Genomic DNA, 6,380 nt, shown 5'->3' with positions numbered 1-6,380 from the left:
GCTTTGTATTTTGGATGCAAAATATATTTCAGGTTAAATACATGCACTGGGTTATTGTAGGTTTTTTCGGGCTATATGGCCATGGTCTAGAGGCATTCTCTCTAGATGTTTCACCTGCATCTATGGCAAGCATCCTCAGAGACCTCACTACCTCTGAGGATGCTTGCCATAGATGCAGGCGAAACGTCAGGAGAGAATGCCTCTAGACCATGGCCATATAGCCTGAAAAAACCTACAATAACCCAGTAATTCCGGCCATGAAAGCCTTCGACAATACATTTAATATATGCACTGCCCTATGAACAACAGATGGTGTATGGAAGCTCGAAAATTGATGGGTTCCTGTGCAACATGAATCAAGAAAGTGTGGACTTTAAATTAAGTGTTGCTCAGGATCCCACAAATAATAATAAATGGATAGTTCTGTTATTTTAGTTAAGGCAGTGGATGCCTCATATTTGTTCCAACATGAAATGAGAAGCAGTCAAACTGGCCCAATGCTAGAAACAGATATGAGGGTACATTTCTGCAGTTAAACCAGACCACTATAGCAATTGGATGCCACCTCAATGGCCATATCTGTTGGGATTTGTAGTTTACTGAGGTGGCTAGAGTTCCCTTAGGCTGGATCTGCGCTTCCATATAATCAAGTTTCTGAATCCAGATTACAGCATTTTCTTTGAACTGGATTATGTGAGTCTACACTGCCATGTAGTCCAATTCAAAGCAGATAATCTGGATTCAGAAATAGGATTATATGGCAGTATGGATGTGGTCCTTGAGAAATCTAAAGTACTCCCTGAATCTGATTCCCATATTACTATGAGAGGATGGATTAAATAAGTATCTCTATTAGGACTCTGTAGCTAAGTCTAAGGGCCTTTCTACACAGCCATATAACCTAGAACAGCAAGACAGATAATCTGTCTATGGAATGTCTTGCCACAAAAATATTAGTCTCTAATATGCCACAGTTTTGTGTTTCACAGCAGAAGACAGCCACCCTTCTTGTTTTTCCTTTGCATTGGTGATACATGTCTTTCTTCCTTTGAGGAATTAAACCCACAAGTTTTATCAATATTTGGGCTTTGTATAAGAAAAAAAGACTCACATATAAGCTCCCTTCCAGACAGCCCTATATCCCAGAATATCAAGGCAGAAAATCCCACAATATCTGCTTTGAACTGGGTTATCTGAGTCCATGCGCAGATAATGTGGGATTTCCTTCCTAGATATCCTGAGATATAGGGCTGTGTGGAAGGGCCCTAAGTCTTCAAATCAGAGTTTAAAACATTACAATCAGGGTTGAGTTATTCCTGGCTCAGTGTGAGTGTGGTACCTTAACATAAAAGATTGCAAAGATACAGAATGGGGGACAATGCCTGGCTCGAGAGCAGTACGTGTGAAAAAGATCTTGGAGTCCTCGTGGACAACAAGTTAAACATGAGCCAACAATGTGATGTGGCGGCAAAAAAAGCCAATGGGATTTTGGCCTGCATCAATAGGAGCATAGTGTCTAGATATAGGGAAGTCATGCTACCCCTCTATTCCGCTTTGGTTAGACCACACCTGGAATATTGTGTCCAATTCTGGGCACCACAATTGAAGAGAGATATTGACAAGCTGGAATGTGTCCAGAGGAGGGCGACTAAAACGATCAAGGGTCTGGAGAACAAGCCCTATGAGGAGCGGCTTAAGGAGCTGGGCATGTTTAGCCTGAAGAAGAGAAGGCTGAGAGGAGATATGATAGCCATGTATAAATATGTGAGAGGAAGCCACAGGGAGGAGGGAGCAAGCTTGCTTTTTGCTGCCCTGGAGACCAGGATGTGGAACAATGGCTTCAAACTACAAGAGAGGAGATTCCATCTGAACATTAGGAAGAACTTCCTGACCGTGAGAGCCGTTCAGCAGTGGAACTCTCTGCCCCGGAGTGTGGTGGAGGCTCCTTTTTTGGAAGCTTTTAAACAGAGGCTAGATGGCCATCTGTCGGGGGTGATTTGAATACAATATTCCTGTTCTTGGCAGGGGATTGGACTGGATGGCCCATGGGGTCTCTTCCAACTCTATGATTCTATGGTCCTAAACCCTATTCTTGGTTTATAAACAAGGCCAATATATATACACAAAGAGACTTGGGGCCCTTCTACCCAGCCCTATATAACTATAAACTATCCCAGAATACTTGTTGGATGTCAAAATACACAAAATAATCTATGTAAGGAAAAAAAATACTCAAGAAGTATAAAGTATATAATATTCCAGCACATTATCTGAGTGTGGTCTTAGATAATCCAGTTCAAAGCAGATATTCTGGGATATAGGGCTGTGGGGAAGGGCCCTTAGGCTGGATCTACACAGCCCTATATCCCAGGATCTGATTCCAGATTATATTTTTTTTGAACTGGATTATATGAGTCTACATTGCCAGATAATCTGGGATCAGATCCTGGGATATAGGGCAGTTGCATACAATAGGAGGTAAAGGCACACACACACACACACATTTAAGGACAAGCTTAGCTTCTTCCACCCTTCATCTCTTTTCGATCAAGGTGTGCTTCCATGGAAAGTCATCTATTGCAGTCTGATTTTATCTCTTTGCCCTGCCTTGCATTGCTGGCTTGCAGGCGCTTCCGCTTGGGAACCGGAGGTGTAGCTCCAAACATCATAGTTGTCACACCACTCTTTGCCTCACGGCTGTCGTCATCAACAGTCACGGCCAATAAGAGGCGGCGGCGGCGTATTCGAACGGAGAGCTGGAGATGCTTCTGCGGTTTAGGTCTGTTGGTTGATTATTTGAGGATAGGTAAGTCTCAGTGCGGGAGGGGTCACTTCCCTCCCCTTTTGTGGAATGAACCATTTATTTTTTATTGGGGGGGGGGGGATCTTGTTGTGGAGCAATCCAAGCCTCCTTTCTGATGCCTTCCTTGCTTCCTTGTAATTCAAGGCTGGGCACATTGAAGGCCACAGTCTCCTACATTGGCTATGCTGGCTGGGGTTAATAGGGACTGTGGCCCCTTCTACACTGTCAGATACAATTCAAATTATCTGCTTCGAACTGGATTTTATGGCAGTGTAGACTCATATAATCCAGTACAAAGCAGATCATGTGGGTTATTTGCTTTGATAATCTGGATTACATGGCAGTATAGAAGGGGTCTCCATTTTCATGGCCAGATTTGTCCAGAAGGGTTTGCCTTTGCCTCCCTCTGAGGCTGAGAGAGAGTGACTTCCCAGGATCACTTTACATATTTATTTATCGTTTCAGGAGCAGACCAAACAGTTGCATTGCATTTTTAAACAAACAAACAAACAAAACACAAAGTTTGCAAGCTTGGTAGTTAATTAAATGTCCTTTGATCAGTATCTGGCCACTTGGAGTGCCTCTGGTGTTACTATAAGAAGGTCCTCCATTGTGCATGTAGCAGGGCTCAGGTCGCATCGCAGCAGATGGTCTGTAGTTTGCTCTTTTCCACACACGCATGTTGTGGATTCCACTTTGTAGCCCCATTTCTTAAGGTTGGCTCTGCATCTCGTGGTGCCAGAGCACAGTCTGTTCAGCGCCTTCCAAGTCGCCCAGTTTTCTGTGTGCCCAGGAATGAGTCTCTCATTTGGTATCAGCCATTGTTGAGGTTCTGGGTTTGAGCCTGCCACTTTTGGACTCTTGCTTGCTGGGGTGTTCCAGTGAGTGTCTTGGTAGATCTTAGAAAACTGTATTGTCGAAGGCTTTCATGGCCGGAATCACTGGATTGTTGTAGGTTTTTCCGGGCTGTATGGCCATGGTCCAGAGGCATTCTCTCCTGACGTTTCACCTGCCTCTATGGCAAGCATCCTCAGCGGTAGTGAGGTCTGTTGGAACTAGGAAGAAGGGTTTATATATCTGTGGAATGACCAGGATGAGACAAAGGACTCTTGTCTGCTGGAGCTAGGTGTGAATGTTTCAACTGACCACCTTGATTAGCATATAATGACCTGACAGTGCCTAGAGCAAACTTTTGTTGAGAGGTGATTAGCTGTCCTTGTTCGTTTCCTCTCTGTTGTTGTGCTGCTGTAATTTTAGAGTTTTTTTTAATACTGGTAGCCAGATTTTGTTCATTTTCATGGTTTCCTCCTTTCTGTTGAAATTGTCCACATGCTTGTGTATTTCAATGGCTTCTCTGTGTAGTCTGACATGGTGGTTGTTGGAGTGATCCAGCATTTCTGTGTTCTCCAATAATACGCTGTGTCCAGGTTGGTTCATCAGGTGCTGTGCTATGGCTGACTTCTCTGGTTGAAGTAGTCTGCAGTGCCTTTCATGTTCCTTGATTCGTGTTTGGGCAATGCTGCGTTTGGTGGTCCCTATGTCGACTTGTCCACAGCTGCATGCTACATGGTAGAGACTCCTGCAGAAGTGAGAGGATCCCTCTTGTCCTTTGCTGAATGTAGCATTTGAAAACTATTTATTGATTTAAGTCGTTGACATGCTGGCTGATATCCAAACAGGGGATGAGCTGGAGATGTCACTGCCTTGGTCCGTTCACTATTGGCTGCTACTTCCCGGCGGATGCCAGGTGGTGCAATACCGGCTAAACAGTGTAATTTCTTTAGTGGTGTAGAGCGCAGACACCCCCTGATAATGCAGCATGTCTCATTAAGAGCTACATCCACTGTTTTAGTGTGGTGAGATGTGTTCCACACTGGGCATGCATACTCAGCAGCAGAGTAGCATAGCGCAAGGGCAGATGTCTTCACCGTGTCTGGTTGTGATCTCCAGGTTGTGCATGTCACTTTACAGAAGCAAGGTAATTTGATAGAATAAAACAAACAAACAGACAAAATACAAAATTTGCGAGTTTGGTAGTTGGTTAAATGTCCTTTGACCAGTAGCTGGCCACTTGGAGAGCTTCTGGTGTTGCTGCAAGAAGGTCCTCCATTGTGCATGTGGCAGGGCTCAGGTTTCATTGCAGCAGGTGGTCAGTGGTTTGTTGTTCTCCACTCTCGCATGTCGTAGATTCCACTTTGTGGCCCCATTTCTTGAGGTTGGCTCTGCATCTCGTGGTGCCAGAGCGCAGTCTGTTCAGCGCCTTCCAAGTCGCCCGGTCTTCTGTGTGCCCAGGGGGAAGTCTCTCATTTGGTATCAGCCATTGGTTGAGGTTCTGGGTTTGAGCCTGCCACTTTTGGACTCTCGCTTTCTGAGGTGTTCCATTATTACTCCGAAAATATTCTTTTCGGAGTAAATAATATTTTTTCAACTCTATTTTTATCAATAATAATAATAATAATAATAATAATAATAATAACCTTTATACCCCATCACCATCTCCCCAAAGGGGACTCGGGGCAGCTTACATGAGGCCAAGCTCGACAATACATTACAACAAAATAAAACCAAAACAACAAAACAAACATCACAATTAAATAAATAAAAACATAAGAATGCAATAAACCAATACAAAATAGTACAATGCAGAATCAGTTTTCATCTCGTTCTTAGGTTTTTAAAAAATATTGTTTTGTGTGTAGTTTTTCGCAGTCGCACCACACATAAAGCCAAGAACAAGATGGAGGAAATACAAGATGGAGGAAATATTTGGGATAAAAATAGAGTTGAACAAAAAACAGTAAAATACATGATAGCAGCAACCCATGCAACAGTAGCACAATATTGATTGTTGTTTTTTTTGTAACATGAGACAATTGATGTGGCTTTTGATACCATGTTATCATTATCTTACACTGTGTTTTCTTAATCCTTAGGTGTTTAATATTTTTAGTTGATTTTATCCAAAAACATTTCATATTTGAAAGAAACCTGAGACCTGTTTAATTTCTGGCTTATAAACATTTTATTTCCTTTTGACTTTGGGTGCTTCCACGCAGCCCTATATCCCAGAATATCAAGGCAGAAAATCCCACAATATCTGCTTTGAACTGGGATATCTCAGTCCACACTCAGATAATGTGGGATTTTCTGCCTTGGGATATAGGGCTGTGTGGAAGGGCCCATAGATAACCCAGTTCAAAGCACATATTGTGGGATTTTGTGCCTTGATCTTCTGGGATATAGGGCCTTAGGCCCCTTCCACACAGCTGGATAAAATCCCACATTATCTGCTTTGAACTGGAATATATGGCAGTGTGGACTCATATAACCCAATTCAAAGCAGATAATGTGGGATTTTATTCAGCTGCCTTGATATTCTGGGTTATATGACAGAATATCAAGGAATGGCACTAAGGCTGTTGAGTTTAACTTCACAATTCAGCAGCAGATCAGTTGCACAACTTCAGTGCTTTCCAGTAGCTTCTTCCTGCACAGTATTTTCAGTAAACTGCTTCTACAGCCTACAGTCACTCTGGAACATTTTACAGACACTTGAGCACATGCCCGGCCATTGTCA

At 43.0% G+C, this 6,380-nt stretch overlaps 1 protein-coding gene across 1 annotated transcript in view; it reads left to right on the top strand.

The window, feature by feature from the left end:
- Positions 1–2,727: 2,727 nt before the first annotated feature.
- The window catches only part of KIF14 (kinesin family member 14), a 59,618-nt gene continuing 55,965 nt past the window's right edge, over positions 2,728–6,380 (top strand). Inside the window, exon 1 of the mRNA XM_060774574.2 lies at positions 2,728–2,806. The gene's annotated coding sequence lies outside the window, so the exon portion shown is untranslated. The remainder of the gene's footprint in view (positions 2,807–6,380) is intronic.

The sequence above is a fragment of the Anolis sagrei genome, chromosome 4 (genome assembly GCF_037176765.1).
Source record: "Anolis sagrei isolate rAnoSag1 chromosome 4, rAnoSag1.mat, whole genome shotgun sequence".
In the NCBI taxonomy this organism is placed as follows: Eukaryota; Metazoa; Chordata; class Lepidosauria; order Squamata; family Dactyloidae; genus Anolis; species Anolis sagrei.
Note: the sequence above shows the minus strand (reverse complement) of the source record. Positions and strands in the feature narration are given on the sequence as shown.